The sequence below is a fragment of the Rutilus rutilus genome (genome assembly GCF_951802725.1).
Source record: "Rutilus rutilus genome assembly, chromosome: 4".
Lineage (NCBI taxonomy): Eukaryota > Metazoa > Chordata > Actinopteri > Cypriniformes > Leuciscidae > Rutilus > Rutilus rutilus.
The window spans coordinates 2,470,514-2,492,572 of record NC_140212.1 but is presented as its reverse complement, the minus strand read 5'-3'; the positions used below and the strand labels follow the sequence as shown (position 1 = coordinate 2,492,572).

The 22,059-nt window shown below is 39.2% G+C and overlaps 1 protein-coding gene across 2 annotated transcripts in view; it reads left to right on the top strand.

Moving 5' to 3' along the window:
* Positions 1 to 22,059, top strand: part of grm8a (glutamate receptor, metabotropic 8a) — a 203,556-nt gene that overhangs the window by 3,481 nt on the left and 178,016 nt on the right. The gene's annotated exons all lie outside the window — the stretch shown is intronic.

Genomic DNA, 22,059 nt, shown 5'->3' with positions numbered 1-22,059 from the left:
AAGCAGGGTCAAATAAGAGGTCCTAGCCTGGGAATGGGACAGAGTCTGTAGCTGTTGTGAATATTCATCGTAGTGTAATGTAGTGGTTAACAATCTGGGCGAGGCGTTGAAAGGGAGTAGGTAAAAACAAACCCGATCTCAATTCGTACTTATTTTACGAGGTGGCTATTTCGTACGAATTCATATGACCTCACTCGTACGAATTCGTATGATTTTTGCTCAATCGTACAGTACGTATTCTGCGAGTTGCCCAAATCGTATGAATTAATACGAATGACCTAACCCTGACCCGCCCCTAAACTAATTTTTAGACAAATTGCACAAATTCGTACAAGTGAGGTTGTACGAATTTGTACGAATTAGCCACTTCGTAAAATACGTACGAATCGGTCATGAGATAGCGTTAGTGAAAACCTACAATTGAGACTAGCCCATATTTTCCAAGTTAAACAAAAATGTTGGGGTCATCATGGCAGATGTGTCTCATATTTGCCATCATTATAAGGCTGTTAGCAGGTTCACATAAGAGGTCTAACTTTGCCTTTCTAGGGCCTGGAAATTGGGCGTAGTGTGTTGTTAACAATCAGAGTTGGGCATTGGAAAATACAATCGGGACCAGGCCCTAACGTCGGGACGTACAGTGCTATGCATAAGTTTAGACACCCATGCTAAAGTTGACTAAAAAGAGGAATAAAAAATCATCTTTTGGAAATTGAACTTAATGCCTTAATTAAAAAAATAGGAAAAATCCAACCTTTAAGAACACCTAGAGATTGGCATGGAGTACTTTCCATAAGATCATCTCTCAATGCAAATCAAACCAGCTATTAGACTAACTGAAATAAAACCATGCCAATCTCTAGGTATGGTGAAGGCTATGTGATGATGTGGGGCTATTTTAATTCCAAAGGCCGAGGGAACTTTATCAGGATGCATAGTATCCTGGATCCACGAAGTAACTGGCCTTTAAAAATAAAAATCTGCCTGCCTCTATGGGAATTTAACATAGGGGTGTCCAGACTTATGCACCCTGTATTTTAAGGAAGAACATTTATTAATTTACGATACATTATTCATTCACAAAGAAAATTGGTGTCCTTAAAGGTTGGATTTTTCCTAATTTTTTTAATTAAGTTCAATTTCCAAAAGATGATTTTTTATTCCTCTTTTTAGTCAACTTTAGCATGGGTGTCTAAACTTATGCATAGCACTGTATGCGTCTACGTCACGTTTGCCAACATTACGAGGCTGTTTGAGGTTCCTGGGAATAAGGCCAGAGTCTGTAGTTGTTGTGAATGGTGGTTATATTATAGCGTAGTGGTTAACAGTGTCTAGATTGGGAGCCAGAAGGCTGTTGGTAAAAATGGCACAAGAGGCAATCCATGGCCGTTGCATCCTCTCTTGTATGCTCACTCTTTGGATAAGTTTCTGCCTGCTTACTTCCAAGTCTTTTTTTTTTTTTTTTGTTCTATGAAGCAGACAAGGTCTTCATAAGCACGGGTGACCTCACATAACTCAAACTACAGTTGTTTGTAATACGATGTGACAGAGAGTGGCCTGGAAGAATCTCAAGGCAGGATGATTCCGGAGAATGATACCGCCCAAACTCTATTGTAGTCTAAATGTACAGCAGAAAGATGATGTTTTAGGCCAAATGCGACAGTGAAATAAACTCCGGCATTTTGCTATGCCTGTCGGTGGAAACTAAGCGAACCAGGGGGCTCTTTCTCTGTCATTATTTATGAATGTAAACAGCTAAAGTTCAGCAGTGACAACCTCTTACAATGCAGTCTTTTCCTAGAATAACAACGCCTCTAGGAGTTGGAATGGATTGCATAAACGATCTCCCGTAAAGAGGTGTATACGTGTCTGTAGACTGAGCTTCAAGTGGCCTCTTGACAACAATAGATTTTAACACGGTCATGTTTAATAAGCAGACTAAATAACACTTCTGGCCGACTGCTCATTGTAGTTGTCATAGGAACAACTCACGGCTGTCCTGTGCCAAATAACGACACAATGTTAATGAAACTGCTGTTTATTCCACACTCATTAGCTGACCATGATTTGACTGATTGATGTAGACACGCTGTGCCGAACGACCCATCCGCACTAAATGACGCATGTCCCATATTGCAAGCGCAGATCTTTTTCTGTAACACCATGTCAGCTGCCAGACTTTGATATCAGGAAGCAATCACGTTAAACAGGATTAGAAGAGACGTTGTCTTGGGTGCCGTGCATGTAAATATGCATTTGGCTGCGTATGTGTTTTGTCTCTTTTGCGAACAGGTCATGGCATTTAAAGGCCAACAAAACGCTGTTATTATTAGATAGTTACTAATGCGACATTGGTGAGTGCTAGTATTCCTATACATCAGCAGAGCATCATTTGTATCCCTTTGTCGTTTGAAGCATTGGCTGCGAATGTATATTTGCTTGAGTTATGGTCTGTGGATCATCTGAGACTATAGATGCAGTCTGACACTTGGCAGCACAAACGACCAGACCAATTATCTAAAGATCAATGTTGTGGAAGTCTCAAACTTACTAGAAATTTGAAAGCGCGTTTGTGTGTATTTTTGAAACAAGAGTTCAAATAAAAATGGCTCATTACTTTGCATACTTGTGCATTGTTGTAGATGGAGATTTTATGCTTTTCCTCATTAGTAAGTGGATGAAACAGTTGATAAACAGTTGAGCTCAAGTAAAGAGGCTACTTTTCAAAATGATGGTGAAAACTGACCTGTGCTGAGGTGGGGGTTTCATAAGACTTTAAATAGCACATTTGAAATACACTGATGTTAAGTTTAGACACTGAAAACACTTGCTAATATGAGAGATTCTCAACCACTGAGAGTGCCTGCATAACAGTGAACCGGCGTTGATGCCAGCGCATAGTGATTCTGAATGGGACATATGGAGTTCCCCGTCAGATCTCCTGTTTAGGTAATCGCCACAGCATTAGGATGCCCAGCGAGAGGACGGCCTCAAGCTGTTAGTCCCCCTGATTTCCATTCCTCCGACGGTCCCAGCGCACTGCAGGTGCAATTCAGATGCATTTCATTGGGGAGGTGATTTATCAGGGCCACCCTGCAGGTGTGGTCTTACCTCAGGAGATTTCTGAGAGCTATGAAGTGCCTCCAGTCGTGTTTGGCAGAGTGAAAGAGGCTCTTACATGCATAATGCTGTTGTGTAATATATGCACTGGAAGATGTAGTGAGCTGCTGTGCTGTCTACTGCCTCCCAGCTAACAGGGAAGGTTCTCTCAAGTTATGAACAAAAAATCTTCCAGTAACGTTAATTTAACGCGTGTTCTGTTTTCTGGTCTTTAATAATATTCTCAAAACCTTAGCACCAAAATGTTATTTATGCATTGTTCATGGAATGTTTTTTTGTTCTTGGAACGGTTTTTAAATGTTACGACTTCTTTCGGAATGTTCAGAGAACATTCAAAAGTAACGTTCCATTATGTTCGCAGAATGATACAATGGAATGTTTCCTTCAGAGAACATTCAGAAACAACGTTTTCACTACTTAATGATAATGTTAACAAAATGTTTTTAAATGCTACATTAATAGATATGTAAATGAGCTAAGTAATTAGCTAAATATATTGAGTAAAATCTTAGTTTTTATTATTGTATAAAAAAAAATCGTTTTATTTAAAACTATTTTTCTTACCGTATTTATCACAATTTTACTGCCTTTTGCACTGCATTTTAGGATTGCCTTATCAACAAGAAATACTTGTTGAGATGGATCACTTAACTCCCCCGCCATTGGTGCTGATGGGACGGTGGGTTTAGTTGTTAATTAAGATGCTTGTTATGGCTTTGATGAACCTTGTGAGTGCGACGTTGTTTCACTGCTGCCTGTTCTTATTTATTTAACAGTATTTACTGTAGTAATAGTACATTCATTGCCAAACAATTGACATGCATATTCATGAGTTCAGGCCCCAACACTCAGCGTTCATTGTGCATTCAGACTGAACTTTTCCCCAGAAACTCTTTTCAAGATAGACTTGAATAATAATGATTTTGCTTTGAGTGTAGCATTCATTTATTTGTAATACAAAAAGCTGTTGAGAACAGGATTTGGGTTGTAACAGGATTTTACATGTAATTTGATGTAAACAACATCCTTTTAAAGCTTTTTGTGGGTTTTAAAGGGGTGGTATAATGCCCTTTTCACAAGATGTAAAATAAGTCTTTATTGTCCCCAGAGTGTGTATGTGAAGTTTTAGCTCAAAATACCCCACAGATATTTGTATATAGCATGTTAAAGTTGTCACTTTTTTGAGGGTGAGCAAAAACGCACTGTTTTTGTGTCTGTCCCTTTAAATGCAAATGAGCTACTGCTTCCGGCACAGAGGGCAGAGCTTCAAGAGCTCGTGTCCTTTTACCTCACACACACATGCACTGGAAATTTCTAAAACTTTTAGCCTTTTATGTTCAAACCGAAGTCAGAAAGATGGAGAGACTCAAGAAGAAGTGACAACATGTTGACAACATTTCTGAACGGTTAGTTGATGAATTTATGTAGCGTATGTGTAGTTATCTTCTAGTAATTGATTAGCATGTTCTGTCTTGATAATCTATAAATCGTGTTCCGGGGGCGGGGTTTATGTAAATTCTAGGGTTAGTGATGTCACTAACCCGGGAGGAATGTGGTGTAGTCCTTACCCGCCGTTTGTTGTAGTCCTTAAAAAGTGATTTCTTTAAAAGCAAATATCTCCCTTTGCTTTAAACTTTGAGCGTTGTAACTTTGCAGATGTTGTTTACGCTCAAACAGCAACATTACACACTAACTAAAGTTAGAAAAGTGAAATCATAATCAACCACCCCTTTAAGGCAAAGAAGGAAAACTTTTTTGTTGGTTTGCTTTTGCTTTACTACTTACTACTAATGAGTAGGCTAATAGTTATGCACATTCACATACTAACATTATTGCACAATCTTTGCAAACAGCAGATGCATCATGACAGACAAATACATGACTTTCATGACTCGCTTCTGGTTTCAGCGTTTGATTTTAGCTGTGAGCAAAAGGGGTCTGGGTGGTTTTTGACGGCGATGTGTAAAAATACGGCTGATCAATAGAGCGTCCATCAGAATTGTGTTGAAACACACCAACCTTTGTACTTCTGAAAGCCTGATTCAATTACAAGCCACAGGCATTGAGATTGCTTGTTTATCCAGTAGCAACATGTAGCCCTGTCCATTCAGCCACGGTGGCTTTTACTTGAGGTTTTGCCTTGATGTAAAAGGGAACAAAGGTAAAATCACGTCGCATTCACGCTGAGAGCTAAATTGGCGAGTGTAAATGTTTTTTTTATAAATTCGCTCTGCATCTCAGTTTGAAGTTAAAGAGAAAGACTAATGTGTCGCACAGCCCGTGAATTATGAAGCGATTTTGTGCTTCATTACTCCAGAAAGACAACATTTAGATTAAAATGTAATTAAGCAACAGATGCACATTATGTTGGGTTGAGTCAGCAAGAGCGTTATTGTTAATTTCTGCGTGTTTGTGGAAAGGTCAGAATCAGTGGCTTATTTAGACCCAGAAATGCGCCACGGCATAAATCACACACCTGGCACTGCGCTATAATGGATTGTGTAATGAAGTTGGCATTTTCATAAAGTTTTTTCTTTTTTTTTTCTTCTGTTATTGAACCAGCCCTCTTAAGTTAATTTCAGCAGATGGGTTTGCTTGCGCACTGAAAATCATTGGCATCGACGCATGAGGCCAATAAACCTTTGCACCTTCCTAAATCTATTAAATTGCATCTTCTTGGCTGGAACCATCTGTGCACGGCTGAAAGCCTGTGTTTTATGACATGCTATAGTGGTTTTCCTGCAAATTAAATGAGAAAATGTTCATAAGCTAATGCCTATTTTTAAATAATCCAGTTACAAATAGCATTTGATTATTTTCTCTCTATTCAAAAATATGTAAATCAATAAACTATAAAAGCTACTGTTGTTGTGCAGAATTTAAAGAGAAACTTCGCTGTTTTGAGACCTGCTTTGTTTACGATGTGTCAGTATATGTAAATGAACAATGCTTACTCGTTCTCCATGTCACCTGGACCGAGAAATTCACGTTTATTTGTCAGTAAAACATTTGACAGCTGCAGGGATTTCGTGAGACTACAGATTGTACTTCAATATTTGTGTATCCCCATCCATGGACATTACGGTTATTACACTAAACAGTTGTTGTTAGTTTAGGTTTATCACTGAAAATTGTATCGTACTTTTTCTACTCTGCATTATTGTACGAACTGAACACTATGTCAACAGCTTCCTTACCGTTACGCGAGTTTGGCTGCGTTCCAGTCTATTTTTAGACACGCACTTGCGAACTTCCCCTCGGGGGAATCCCTGCCGCCATTTTGAAGTGCGTTCCACTTCGTGAAGTGGACGAGGGAAGTTTATATGGACAGACCCTCGTTCCCTCGATTTTGACTGAGGGAGCGAATCTTTTTCACATGTACACTTCAGGCACCTATATGTCCCACAATGCAGTACAATTGTGACGTCACCACATAGCTCGTCTAACCACCACCACAACAAACAACTCTATGATATATTAATTAATTATTTATTTATTTAAAACAACCCAAACACACCTATAAACATTTGGATGCTGCAGTAAACAAATTCTTAAAGGAAAACAAAAATGTAAATAATAAATCAACTCTTTTGCTGATTCCAAGTGATCAAGGGCTTAGGACGTTCCAGTTCAGCCCATTGCAGTTTCCGCCAGAAGTGGGCACTCGTCCAACGTATGCAATGACGTACATCCGAGTGAACGAGATGGAGGGAAGTTAGCGAGTGAAGGGCATGACAATTTTGGACTGGAACGCAGCCTTTGTTTTGCTTTCGGGCAGAACTGACGTTTGAAATGTTGACTACAAATGATGACTTTTTTATCATTTGCGTTGAGGCGTTCGCTCCGTTTTTATGATACGTTGGAGCCTTTAGTCACTGCCTACAACACACTGGATCCTTCACTGGAAACTGAACATAACTCACTCCCGCTAAACACTTTTGAATCCTTGCACCCGTGAACAATACAAGTCTAACAAATAAAAGTTTTCTGGAGGGTCAGTCCTAGAGCTCTTTCTGGACGATTTGAGTTGGCGGATCTAACGGAGATGTCCAAAAGATTATTTAGGCGCCACAAAAACACCACAGGCACAGTTCAATCAAAATGGGAAAATCTCAAAGTAAAACAAACAGTCTGACTCTTCCATCCTTTTGTTATTTTTATTTCTTATGCATTCCATTTTTATTCCTATGTATTTGTTTCCTTTTATGTGCAGCACTTTGAATTACCTTTGTTAATGAAATGTGCTATATAAATAAACTTGCCTTGCCTACTAAAGCAAGGTGGTATTTGACTCTGATAAGCGTATCCATACAGACTAGTGGGAGTGGCCTTGGATGGCAACAAGCCCAGTGCATTATGGGTGTTGAAGTTTTCTTACCTATTTGGCAAGAGGAAAGGCAACAGCCCCTTTTCTCTGTTTTCTCTAGTCAGGTAGCAAGTTTTTTTTTTTACCTTTCTACTGCATAGGCAGCCAAGTTTTACTGAAAGTGTATTTTGCCAGCAGTAAAAGACCTCTTTAACGTCATAACCGCAGTCTCAGATGTACATGTGCTCGTCGGCCCTCAGGGGCCTCGTTCTCAGACACTGCCCGCGGCACACGGGTTCAGGTTGAAGAGCGCCGGCTCTCAGATGCTTTGGTGGAGGTGGAAACCTCGTGAGGATGAGAGCGAGGACGTGTGGGCGAGAGGCCATGGGTGCCACTTAACTATTCCAACCGTTGATTTCCTCCATGAGGAGAATTAAGAGTGTGATAATGGACTCAGAGCACCAAACAGACAGCGAGCTCATTAGACAGAAACACACACACACACACACACACACACACACACACACACACACACACACACACAGAATAACACGGGTTTATAGGGGTAAGTTCAGGCCCAGTCTTTAAATTTCCTTCCTAGCAAAGGTCACAACACTCTAAGGTTGTCAATATGTGGTTTTTGTCTATGAAATTAAATAATCAAGGTGCATTCTCATACTTTTTCAAGCTGGCATCCAGCTAACAGGGTACGTTCTGGAAAGGTTCTCTCAAAGTTATCAACAAACGTTCTTCCAGTAACTTGAATAGAAGGTTTGTTAGAAGTTTTATGGTTTTTAATAATATTCTTAAAATATTAGCACAACAAAACATTTATGTATTGTTCATGAAATGTTTTAGTTGGACAAAATGAAGTGAGTTTATACTTAAGACAAGAAACAAATGTCTGCCAATGGGGTCATTAAAAAAGTTAATTCAATGGGAAAACAAGTTTTATTTTTCTGACCCCTTTGGCAGATATTTGTTGTTGTTTTAAGCATAAATTCACTTAATTTTTATGCTTTTTTTTTTAAAGTAAACACGTCATTTTGCTTCTCAAGTAAATGTTTCTTATTGTAAGAATGTTTAGATATTTTACTGAAAAACAAGACAAAAATCTTTTCTTTTCTTTTTTTGCTGTGTTCATGCACCAATATGCCATTCAATAATAAAACATAAATTTAAATACATAAATGTAAAAACATTTTTATTTTTTTTACAGTGATAATCACAAAATACTGATTCTGACTGATTCAAAATAATGCCATGGTTTTAGCAACACATCTATTTCCAAAGCAGCTTTACAGAAAAGAGCCTTACAAACCTCCAAAATATTACTATTCCTTTAAACATGCAAATGAGCAATAGATATCAGAGCAAAATGCATGCACACGCAGTCGAAGTGCTCGGCATTGTTTGTACTTGGACGTCCATTTGGAGCAGTGAATCCAGAGCACTTTGGAGTGTGTTTTGACTGCTAGCGTAGCGTCTTAGCTGCCCACAGTAAAGCCCATTGGGACGAAGCAGATGAGTGTGAAATCTGGTGCCTGGCTGAAAATGACTGAGGAAGCTTCTTCAGAGACGGCTGGTAAACAAACACCTCTTGCATTGACAGAGTGGCGATTTGTAGATGGAGGAGCCTGAATTGTGCTCTCATTTTTGCTTTATGGGTCAGGCCAGACCTCACGGCGTGTGGGATTGAAATCCGTGCACATCCTTTTAGCAGGCTTAGAACTTCTCCCCTGTAAATTTTTAATTGCTTTTCTTGCTGATGTGGTGTTTCCAGGCGATTTACATCAGCACTCGCATCGAATCGTGTGGCCAAGTGGTTAAAGATTTGGGGCTGAAATCTTAACCCAGAAATGAGAATTTTAGCACTTCTGGTTCCATCGTGGGGTTTTGGTTAAATGCCTGAAATGAGGTCTGTGTTTAACACTAGCTTAAAGTCCCCCTGTGGAGAAAATCCAGCTTTTAATGTTGTTTATGTGTCTATGTGGTGTTTTTAATATGCTTTAAAACAAACCATGTGTAAATTCGTAAGTCGACACCATTGCTGAGTGTTTTCTCCTTAAAACTGCAGTGAACCAAAGACAGTCTCAAAAACACAGTTTGGCGTTTCTGACGTCACAAACTACCTTGTAACCAATCAGATCAACGTGTGATCGTCAGTGGATCTCTGAGCTGAGTGAGTGAGTGGAGGCAGGGCTCATTTGCATATTCATAGAACCGCGAATACTTAATGAGGCAAGGGTGTCGAGTTACATTCAAGATATTTTAAGGCATTAAGAATTTTTTTCAAGAAAAAAACATTTAAATATGTAATTTCGGGGATCAAAAATGAGTTTTAAGGGATAAAATGATTGACTACAGGGGGACTTTATGATATTTTCACCACGTTTTATTCAATTCAGTCAGTTTATTTTTATTTTTTAAGTTAACTGGGATAGCTATAGAGATAACATCAAGTTATGGAAATGTTCTCATTTCCAAGTTTCCAAAATATCTTGAATGTAATTTGACACCCTTGCCTCATTTAGTATACACGGTTCTATGAATATGCAAACGAGCCCCGCCTCCACTCACTCATTCAGCTCAGAGATCCACTCGCTGATGATCACTTCCGGTGTGGCCTGTAAAGATATGTCATCACTGCAGTGCTACAGCCTCCTCTCGCCCCACCTGAATGATAATGTCTCGTTGACTCGTCTCTTTCCTCCTCCGTCTCTCTGTCAGCGTCATTCGGGGCGATATGTGACAGCGACAGGCGTTTATGTGACCTGACAGTGCATTCGGCTCTCTCGGTCCCTCTGATCAGCATGGGAGGAGGTGTCCGTCACCGATATAGCACAAACTCCTCCCCGCCTCACGGGAAAGACTCGCACACTTTATTAGGCTGGTGACATTATTGATAAAAGGCACAGAAAAAAACATTAGCACAGAGAGAGAGAGAGAGAGATGTGTGACTAGTTGATTTGCTGTAGTAGATTGAGAGCTGGAGTCCCTCAGGAGCCCTTCGGTGTCTAATTAAAGCCTGAAATGTTCACCGGCAGTGCCAATGTGCATCACAGATCTATAGACATCAATGCACTTCAGTTATACAGCTTTCTCTGTGTCGCAAGCCTGAGTTCAGCTCGTCAATCGAGAAGCGTCCTCTTGATTTTACAGATCTGCGTGTTGATTTCATCAATGTGATTTTGCATTTGAATTGTTTATGGTTCATTCTCAGGAAACGATGCCATCTGTCATCCCAGGATGCTGAACCTATAGGGGTTGTTTTAGTAGGCTAATATTTATATGCAATTATAATATTTATTAATATTTTGAATTAACTTTTATATTTTCAGTTTGCATTTTAAGTTTTATTTGTTTTGTTATGTGCTTATTTTAATATTTTAATATATTTTTTTAGCTTTTTTTTTTCAAGGCAACATTTCTCATTTTAATTTAGGAGTAACTCAGTTTTTCATCTAATTTTTATTTTAAATGATTTCTTATTTCAGTTGATAAAAACTATTTTAGTTTTAGTTAAAAATAAACTTAATCACAATTGTAACTCTTTGATGAGTAATGCAAAATATATATTTTTTCATTTAATTTGTTTAATAAGCAAAGTAATTAGCAAGATCACATTTATTGCTATTACATTCAACAAAATCTAATAATACCTTCATTATTTGGAATTCATTTTGCACGAGAAAATGCACAATTTTACATATTTGATGATTTTCTTTTCTTTATACTTCATGAAATTAGTGTAATTTCTTGAATGTTAATCAGTAACATTTTGATGTTAAATGATTAAAACAAACAAAACAAAAATGCCCGTTTTTTTCAGGTACAGTTTGCTGAGAGTTACCTTCAACTCTAATGAGGTAAAATGAAAGATGCTTAAACATCCCATGACGTTAAAATTGGAGTTGAGTTGCTTTTAGCCTATGTGTGTCCATTTGCCAAACTTTTAACCAATCAAATGATCTCTAGAATGAACATGTCACCTGCCTCTGATTAGCAAACCACGCTTCACCACTGAGACTAAACGCTATTGGACGAGGCCTTCGATTTTCCTTCAGAGCTTTGGGGATATTTGACCTGCTTTTTTAACAGGCTCTCACTCAAACATATGCTAATGAGAACATTTTCCAATATGCAAAGTTCTCGCCCAGATGATATTTACTGCTGCTGGATATCTTGTCATTTACTAATGTGTAGAAGGGGGTGAAGAAAACTCAAACGGACTGCTTTAATCGTGAGCTCTGAGCTGCAGGACAGCGAGAAGAAAGGAAAGGTACGAATATTTCATCTGCTTCTCCCGTCCCCATGTAATTTTAATAGCTCTTCCTTTTGGAGTATCTGAGTGAATTATTCATGCGCAGGGACGAGATGAGAGTTTGTCACAGGAGGAGGAGGAGGAGGAAGAAGTGTGTGAGTGTGTTTTATTTGCAGTTTGATGGAGGCACATAATCTCCATTCACTTGACCACTTGCGTCACCCCTCGACTTTAATTCCCACATTCCCCAAGGCCAGCCGGTGCACTGATACCGTTCAGCTCCTCTTGAGCACACACACAATCCTGAAGTAGCGGAGAGAATGAGGGGAAAAAAATCAGAAAGAGAGAATGAAATGGGAGTTGCAGCAGAGAAAGTGTGATGGCACAGGTGGGACCAGTCAGTGGGGCTCATGGGAAATACTTGCTTTTGCCATAAAAAAATGAATGTGCTATATTACATTTTTTACGATTTTTACGGTACTAAATATTTACCTCTTAATTATGCACCATTTATCACCTGTAATACCACAGTGTAACCACTAGATGGCTGTGTAGAACTGTATATAAATATCTAAACAAGGCTGTGTATTCCCTAGTTGTTGGAAACACTGTTTTCAGACATGACTACTAAGGGGTCGTTTACACGACACCATTTTCACAATACGATTTAAAAAAACGGAAAACTTTTCGTGTGTTTTGGCCACTCATTTAATAGACAACAGCATTTTGGGAGCGTGGAAACGCAAACTATTGATATATAGCTGCAAGTGGAAAGTGCACGTTTTTTTTATCGATACAGTTATCGTCGCCGTGTAAGCTACAAAAACGTGAATTTGTGAAAACGGTGACATCTTGCGCTTGCGTATATGCATATAGTGTCTTAAAGGGGTCATATAATGGTACATGCACTTTTACAAGTTGATTGTACTGAAATGTGTGTTGACAGTGCCTGTACACAACCATCATAAAATGAGAAAAATCCATCCAGTGTTTTTTTTTTAAATCTTCTTATATGTTTTCCCCCGTCTCAAATCAAGCCGTTCGACCTAGTGACGTCACACGGTCGGACGGTCGGACGCCTCTCCCACGATTGTTGATTGACAGCAGCGTTTCAACACAGACCCGCCCTCGCTCGTGAGCGAGCTGTCAATCATAGTCCGCGCGTCATTGTTGATACGCTGGAGCACTGTCTATGAGCAGAATGCCGTCTAAGCGATTGTGGTGTTCTGTTCTTGGGTGTAATAACGAACACAGCATCATTTTGATGTTCCTAAATCCGAACCGCTGAAGACGCAGTGGCTGAGTTTGGTTTCAAAGAGAATATTCCCCACGATCAACGTCAATGCTTTCATGTTTCCGCGAATCATTCACACACCGGACTGCTTTACAAACGAGGGTCAGTATAAAGCTGGTTTTGAATAGAATAGAATAGAATGATGCATTTATATAGCGCTTTCATATGTACTAGTGTACACCCAAAGCGCTTTACAATCATATCAGGGGTCTCTCCTCAACCACCACCAGTGTGTAGCATCCACTTGGATGATGCGACGGCAGCCACAGTACAACGGCGCCAGTGCGCTCACCACACACCAGCTATAGGTGGAGAGAGGAGAGAGAGTGATAGAGCCAATTCAATGTAAAGGGGATTATTAGGAGGCCATGATTGGTAAGGGCCAATGTGTGGAATGTGGCCAGGACACCGGGGTTACACCCCTACTCTTTACGAGAAATGCCATGGGATTTTTAATGACCACAGAGAGTCAGGACCTCGGTTTTACGTCTCATCCGAAGGACGGTGCTCTTTTGACAGTATAGTGTCCCCGTCACTACACTGGGGCATTAGGACCCACACAGACCACAGGGTGAGCACCCCCTGCTGGCCTCACTAACACCTCCTCCAGCAGCAACCTGGTTTTTCTCAGGAGGTCTCCCATCCAGGTACTAACCAGGCTCAGCCCTGCTTAGCTTCAGTGGGCAACCAGTCTTGGGCTACAGGGTGATATGGCTGCTGACCATATGGTTTTGCTAAGAAGCTGCTCTTGAAAAAAGGATCGGTACCAACTATTCGTGTTCCTGCTGCACCTCCAGAAGAAGTGAGTGTAACGTTTTATTAACCTTTATATTAATATTTATATTAATCTTTGCAAATCGCTGCACGCTTCACGATGAATGCGGCTGTTTACACTCAGGGTACATTACGGCATGTTTTCTATGTACGACGTTCTCGATATAATTCATAATCCCACGTTTATAATGAACAATGCGTTATGGTTATTGTGTTATTATTTCAAACGGTGTACGCCCAGAACAGAGGGGCGGGGTGAGCAAAGCTCATTATCATTTAAAGACACATGCACTTAAACGGCGTGCTGAAAACAGAGCTGTTTTTGACCAGGTAAAATGAGTGTTTTCTTCCAATACTAATGAGAATTTTTAATTAAAGTATATTACAAACTTTTAATTTAGACCATAAAGAATCATATTAGCTTGTACAAAAATGGCATTATATGACCCCTTTAACAAAGTGACATCGCCAACTACTTGCCTGGTAAGAATAGTATTTTTATTTTATTTACATTTGTGCAGATCTGTGTGAACAGGGATCGGTTTTACTGTACGCAAAGGAAAAACTCTTCAGCTTTTGTTGGTCACCTCACTGAGCTTATTTTAGGCAACAATCCAAACGCAAATGGAAAACCCTATTGGGATTTTGTTGAGGGAAGCAGGGTGATGCGAACTTCCGGTTTTGGCTCACAAAAAAAAAAAGAAACAGCATTTTTTTTATGGCAGCACAGAAATGCAGCGAGTTTAATCAACACACACTCCTTTCCCATCAGACGAGAGAAGCCTCGTATTTGGCCTGTAATTAGAGCTCGGACGGCTCTGAAAGACTCGAGTCTACTAGTTTTAATTAGAGTTTGCTTCCAGACGGGTCAGGAGGTTGTTTGAGGTGCTGCCGGCTGCTAATGAGAGATGGAGGATGGCTATGGTGAATGAATGGGTGAACACACTGACTTGCGTATGTGATTAGCAACAGGTGGAAAAAACATTTTCGACTTAATATCATCTAGAAGTTAAGCTAAAAGAGCTAGTGGAACCCAGTTTGGGAGTAGCTTACTAAAATTAGACATGCCACTTGCTGTTTTTTTAATACTGTATAGCTTTCCAGTAACGAGGAGCCTATTTTTCCTCAACAAGTAAACGTGCAAACATTGCTTTTTTTGCATTGTACTTTGTATAATATTTCTCAAATTGCATTATAACTGAACAGTGCAGCAGGAATATTTGCGTCGGACTGTCGAAATGAGTCATTGTTTTGCTGCCACATACAGTAAATACTGCTATAAATCATATAGTTATTTATTTTTTGTATAAAAAGGAGTCCCATACATAGACGGAGGGTGAATCAGCTACAGGTTAAGGCTAAGGAGATGCGCTTTCCCTTTAAAAAACACATTTAAATAGATTTACATGAAATAGTTTCAAGTTACGTCACAGCACAACCTAGACATCCTGATAAAGTGTCTATGTTCACACACCACTGTTTAGCGTCGGCGTGATTTGGCATGACAGAAAGTGTGCAAAGAGCGCTCCCTTTATAATCACTAAAAACATGTCATTCATTTTAGTTTATCGCGATCTCACAAAGCTCCGTTATAATGGATGAAGCCGACTGCACAATGATTCTCTCATAATGTCTACACTTTGTTTGTTTTAGCTGCGTTCTGAGCGGTGAGTGGATTCTAACTGAAAAGCATCTGATTGGTCATTGAGTTCAGATCGGTTTGTGATTGGCTACATTGCTCAACGCCTCGAAAACAGGTTGTAAATAGAAACCATTTGAGGCTCTCCGGAGCGCAAACACAGACACGCACTGGATCGCTTGCCGAATCTGTTTAGCCAATATGCTATTATTACAAAGAAAACTGATCCTAGAACAGCTGTTACGAGCAGCTTTTACCTCTTAAAGCAGTCAGAAGCAGCAGCAGACATTGGTTTGAGTCAGAGTGGTCTCAGAGACTTCTCAGTGAGAAATTCACCATAATCACCGTAGTTTCGAGATGGCAACATGTGACGTTCTGTTCTGAGCTGTTCGTCCTGAAATTCAGCGCTAGTCTCAAGTCTACTTGGTCAGAAAACTTTTTATGTGTTTTGGCCGTTCATTTACACGGCAACTGTGTTTTGAGGGCCTGAAAATGCAAACTTTTAAAAAGTGGTTTCAAAGTGTACATTTTTGAAAACTATATATTTAATCATCTCTGTGTAAACTACAAAAACGCGATTGTGACATCGCCATCTACTGGCATGGCAGCAGAATACAGCGTCTTTAGTCGTTTTCGCAGATCCGTGTAAATGTAAATCATTTTGACAACATTCACATCTGTACTTAAAAAAAACGCAAAGGAAAAACTTTCCAGTTTTTGGTGCATTGTTGTGGAGTAAACATTTTAGCACTGTTTTCTGTTCCTGTTTCCTTTGTTCTTCTTGTTTTTTTTTTATGTTTTGTTTTTATGGTTACTAGTTCATTGATTAAGTCACACCTGTCCTTTTTTACCCATGATTAGTTTGTATATATCTATCCCTCAGATTATTCTTGAGCTAGTCTGTTATTGTCATTGTAAATGTGGTTGTTCTGTTCTCAGTTTTCAAGGCTGCCAAATAGCCTGAGATTTTTTGCTATTTTTCTTTTTTGTTATAAATAAATCTGCTGCACACAGATCCTGCTGCGTTTCATTCTTTGCTGTAACCGCATGTGAGACACTATTTCTCCATCGCTGCTGCTGCAGATATCATAGCTAATAACAATAGCATGTGCGATTCTCGTTCTCGCTCCCAATGAATCACAATTTTCTCGCTGAGAAGAACGCAGTGGCACTTCCTGATAAAATTCCCTTTAATAAGAGCCCTCTCCCTGTCATATATAATTAACTACAGGCCATTTTTCACCAGCCGCCGCTCTATTAGAAATGTGTTTAGCCGAGAAGTCAAGTGTCCATAAATCAAAGCCGTGCCACGCTGAGGAGTAAACAGACACCTGTGTTCCTTCTCGGCCTCTGCTGTTGACTCTAGATGGCTTTGTGTGTTTGCTAATTTACCTTATTAATTCAGTATGACGACCACCGGCTCCTTTCCAGGCGTAATATATAATCCCATCAGACTCGCTAATGAAACAGCAGCACATACAATTTCCATAAGATCTTTTACATCAAATGCAATCAGTTGTTAATCCATAGAAGTTGGCATTTATGCCGTTTTTTCCCGAGTATTATCCATTTGAATTCTGAACATGCTTTGCACAGATTTCGTGGGGACGTATTGTTAGAAAAATGGCCCGAGCGCATGTTTCCTTTTGTCTGTAGAGATGTGTGTCTTTGAAGAGATCTGGAGCGGCAGTCGTGGAAGAGAGGCTTTGGTAATCTCTCTTTAAGGATGTTGCAACTTCCTCTCTGTAGGGACGCGTGAAACACGCACAATTCTCCGATCTGGGTTGAATCGACTTCAACAGAATTTAGAGGAGCTTCCAAGAAAAAGGGAAGCTTCAAAATCCCTGACCAGCTTTTAGAGTGGGAATGATGAAGAAAGCTGAAGTGAACGCTTTACACACATGCATGCTAAAAGCGACATGTTACTTCCGTAGTGGGTCATTTTTTGGATTAAAATACATCATATTCAACGAGAAAAAAATTTAGGATTATACTTGATTTTATCAATAGGATTTTTTGGTTTTTGAAAGAAGTCTCTTCTTCTAACCAAGGCTGCATTTAAAAAAAAAAAAAAATACAGTAAAAATAGTTAAATATTTTTACAATTTAAAATATCTATTTTCTATTGTAATGTATTTTAAAGTGTAATTTATTCCTGTGATCAAAGCTGAATATTCAGCATCATTACTCATCATTATTTCCTTCAGAAATCATTCTAATATGCAAGAAATGTTTCTGATTATTATCAATGTTGAAAACTTCATATTTATTTGGAAACCGTGATGTTTGCTGAATAGAAAGTTCAAAATAACAGCATCAATTTGAAATAGAAATCGGTTAAAAGTCATCCTTAATTTCTTTTTAAAACATCTCTCTAGTCTATGTATGGAATAATGTGCCCCAAGTAATTGTAGACAGTAAGATTAGTAAGTCACATTTTTAAATATGCACAAAATCAAGCTGTAATGCCTTATGCAAATGCACAGAGCTGTACGAGTTAAACACAATGTTGTGCAGAATCTGGATGGGGATATGCCATAAAATATTCTCTGTCGCACATTAGCCCGCCGTGGGTCGCATAGACACGAACAGCTCCGTCCGTTCATCCATCTTTTTGACGAGGCAGGTCGGTAATAAAATGTAAAAACTACACAGAGACACAGATGGACATAAAGTTTTACCAGTGAAGGGACCGGAGCGTTCATGATGTCCTATACGGGCTCTGAAGGTCAGGCCTGAATCTGTCGGGGGTCATTCTGAACAGATCAGCCCTTGAGACAGCGGACAGGAACGTTGGAGGAGAAAGTGTGATGCAAAAAACATTGATGAATGCATATAAATAGTCAGAAAGGGCCAGATGGTTACCTGAGAGCTTGTGAATGAGATGACCTGACCTATTGACACACTAGGGACATGTGATTGTTGCTCGCTTCTGTTAATGGTGCATGAAAACACTGTTTCTCTTTAAAGTCAAATTAAAAACAGTAAATCAGATTGATCGTGCAGTTGTGCATCATTCAAAGTTTAATTTTGAATGACCTTAGAATTTGAGTCGAGTTCCGGAATTTGAATGTAGCAGCGAAACAGGATGCGGAATTCTAAATTTGAATTTGAAATTCAAAAATTCATATAACTGTCATTTTTAAGTAAGCACAGTTTGACAATGCAGAATCTACGCTGATAAATGTTTTTTCTCCATGTCTGGCTTCAGTCGTGTTGTTGTGCGAGGGCATTGGCTGACTCTTGGCTGTCTGCCACGACGGCTGCTCGCATATCACTGATCAGCGGAAACGCTTTGACTTCAGTGTGATAAACTTCAAATCCCACTCAATTCCAGTCACGAGTTTTATGAATCAGAATTTACAGCTTTCTAAGTTATAGGTGCATGTTGGGCAAGATTTCATTAATTTACTTCTTTGTTTATTTACTTTTATGTGTTCTAGTCTATTTTTTATGTAGTATATTTATATTTGTCAGAATTTTTTATAATTTTTTTTAATGTTATACATTACAATATACTATATAATATATAATAATACAATGTACTACACATAAATGATTAGGTTTTTTGCATAAAAAAGGGAGAAGTTTAATTAAAAACATTAAATCTTTGTTTTTAGTCTAATATTGTTATTATTTATATTATATATATTTTACATATTTGTATTTGTCAGAATTAAAAAAAAAATCTTTCTTTACAAAAATAATACATGATATTACAAATAAATACTTTTTTTTTTGTATAAAAAGGAGGTTTAGTACAAAATAATAAATCTGATTATGTACATATTTTGTATGTGATATATTCATATTTATATAAGTTAAATTAAAAACAATCAATTATTCAGATTTATTTAATTAATTAATTAATTAATTAATTAATTAGTGTTTTAGTCTTTTTTTTTTTTGCAATGATACCTGGAAATACAACTATAGCTCTTTGAAAGCCATGAATTAATGCACATCGTTTTTTTTTTTTTTTGGCCTAAAGTTGAGTTGCTTGGCTCTTTTTTCAAATGCATCACTGGCCCGATTCAGCTGGCCATTTTTCACTCTTCACTTTAGACAGAATTAAAGTTGCTATACCTCAAAGACTATTTGTATGTACATACTTGATATGCAAATGACCTTTGTTCTTGTCAGGCAAACGCATGGATGGTTCGTCCGGATGGGTCTTGATTTTGTCATGCTGTTGACCGCAGTGGTCTCGACTGCAACCCTGTTGAAAAGGTATATCAGAAAGGGAGATTGTTTTCCCAGCATGCTCCTCCATTGACTACGGCGAGGGTAATGGACAGGGGCATTATTCTGAGTGCATATAATAGTTTTAAGCACATAGTAATTGGGTGTGTATTGAGGTCCTGGTGGGAGGCGTGCTGTGAGAAATGCCCTCGGGAACGACAGAAGTCACAGCGCCGCTGCGCTTCTATAAATCCCATTTCCATTTCTGTAATGACAAGTCGTGCCGCCTGCGCCCCATTCTCCTGTACTCACACCGTAAATTTCCCCACCTCACCGCTCTCACGCTCTACAGAAGAGAGAGAGCAAGGGAACATTTTCCTTTGAATGTTTTTTAATGCTTCCCCCGTTTAACCCACTGACATGCTTTCCCCGCGCTGCGCCACGTCGAGGTTTGTGTGTCGGGTTTGTAATTCACTAAATGACCCACATTGTTCATTGTTAAGGTTTCTTTTCTGTTTCACTCATGGGTGGCACGTTTGCAAATGTACAGGATCCTTCTGTACTCACATAGCATTTTATTTGAGTCAGTAAACACGTAATGTCTGTCTACATTTACTCATTCTTACCCGTTTGACGTTTCGACCCATGCAACTAAATATTTGGGACAATTTAGCAAAGCTGCTCATGCATTAACAAAGATAAATGGGATGCTGGCTGTTAAGCTCAAAGCACCGTATTAAAAAAATCATAAAAATTGTCCTTCTAGAGTCATACAATGGCTTTGCATAATGAACAATACGAAATAGGCTGTTATTTGTTGAAAATCTCTTGCATTCAATTCAAAACATTCAGAAGCATTGAAAGAAGAAAAAAGAAAAAAAACAATGAAGTTTGATGCATCCTGAGGCACAAGTTTAAATGTGTTCAAATGACATTTAAGAGCGTCCGCAGAAAGTATTTTCTAACTACTAATCAAAATGACTTCAAAAGCAGGAAGCTTTTATGTGTTTTTTTTTTTTTTTTGTGCTTGACAGCATTCATTCCTCATTCACTTTTTATTGTATGCAAAAGAGCAGCGTGAACATTTTGCAAAACATCTTCTCTTGTGATTGAGAACGTTTTTTCGGGGTGACCTTCTGCTTTGATGCTTGTATGAAAATGCATTGTGTTGAACATGAAACTGATGTTCTTGCATGGCATCTTCTAATAGTGTCAAATGAATACGAAAATCATCTGAAGTCCCTCCATTTTGCATGCAGCCTTCAGTAAAGAGTTTGCAGGCCATCTGCCTCTGTTCCCCAGTTCCCCAGTTCCCCGGCTCTCCGGCTCTCCGGCTCTCCGATCCGACGGCCCTCACATGGAGCTTCGTCCCGTGGCGGGGTGCTAATTGAGCCCCCCAGGATCCCTCTCCAGCCCGCTCTTCACACGGAGTCACTAATGACTCGCTCTTGTTTGTGACCAGATAAGTGCACTATTAGAAGCAAGTATTAATCTTGCAACTTGGGGAGTTGATAAGATCTCCTCCACCTCCCCGGGGAAGACGTCTCAGTCTCAGCGTGAGAAATCATGTTATAAAAAGTGGATTTTTCTGGAGCATGTGTGGGAAGGAGCGAGTGGGTGGCGGATGAACCCCCAACCGGCTCACGCTTCCCGTGTGGCGGACGTGACGGCTTTTTTTTCTCCACATGTAAAACCTGAAATTACCCATCTGCTGTTTGCACCCAAGTCTCACACACTCCTCTGTCAGAGCACCTGCTAATCAAAATCTGCAGTTGCAGCGAAACGATAAATACCTGCTTCGCGCCCACTCCGGTTACTGCCTCTCCTTCCATTGTCCGTGAGCTCGCAGCTGCTCGTTTTTTACGCAATGATGAAATGTTTTGATGGAGATTTTGGCAATGCATGCATTTTCATAGTGTAGGTGTTGTGCATTAAAGCATGTCTTTAGATGCCTGACATATGTGGCCGTGGAGTTGTTTGACGCCCTAGTGCGAAGCGATTAACCTCGCACTGCTTCTAATGTTATCTCTGCGGGAGCGCGTGTGGAGCGCAGGGAATAGCATGCATTTAAAGTTCATCTGACCCCATCAAAACCTGCATGTAGGCATCAAAATAAACAGTATTTCGGTTGTGCATTTGATTAAAAGTCCTTAAGCAGTTTACACGGCAAAGGAAACGTATTCGCTCTTGCGCACTCCAGGTTTTTTTCTTAAATCAACATGAAATCAAAATTAACTATACTTCATTAGTGGTATTGTGCGCAATTCATCAGTGTACATTATTCCAACACAAAAAAAGTAACAAATTATACTTACTTTACTTTTTAGCTGATGCAATCAATCTCTAATTTTTCAATATTTGAAACTTTTCACTATCCAGTTAGTTCCCGATAGATAAAACCATGTGCTGTCCTATACGTTTTTTTTTCTTTTTCTAGTTGATTTTCACATTTAAAGAAGGAACGTATTGTTGAAGAGAAA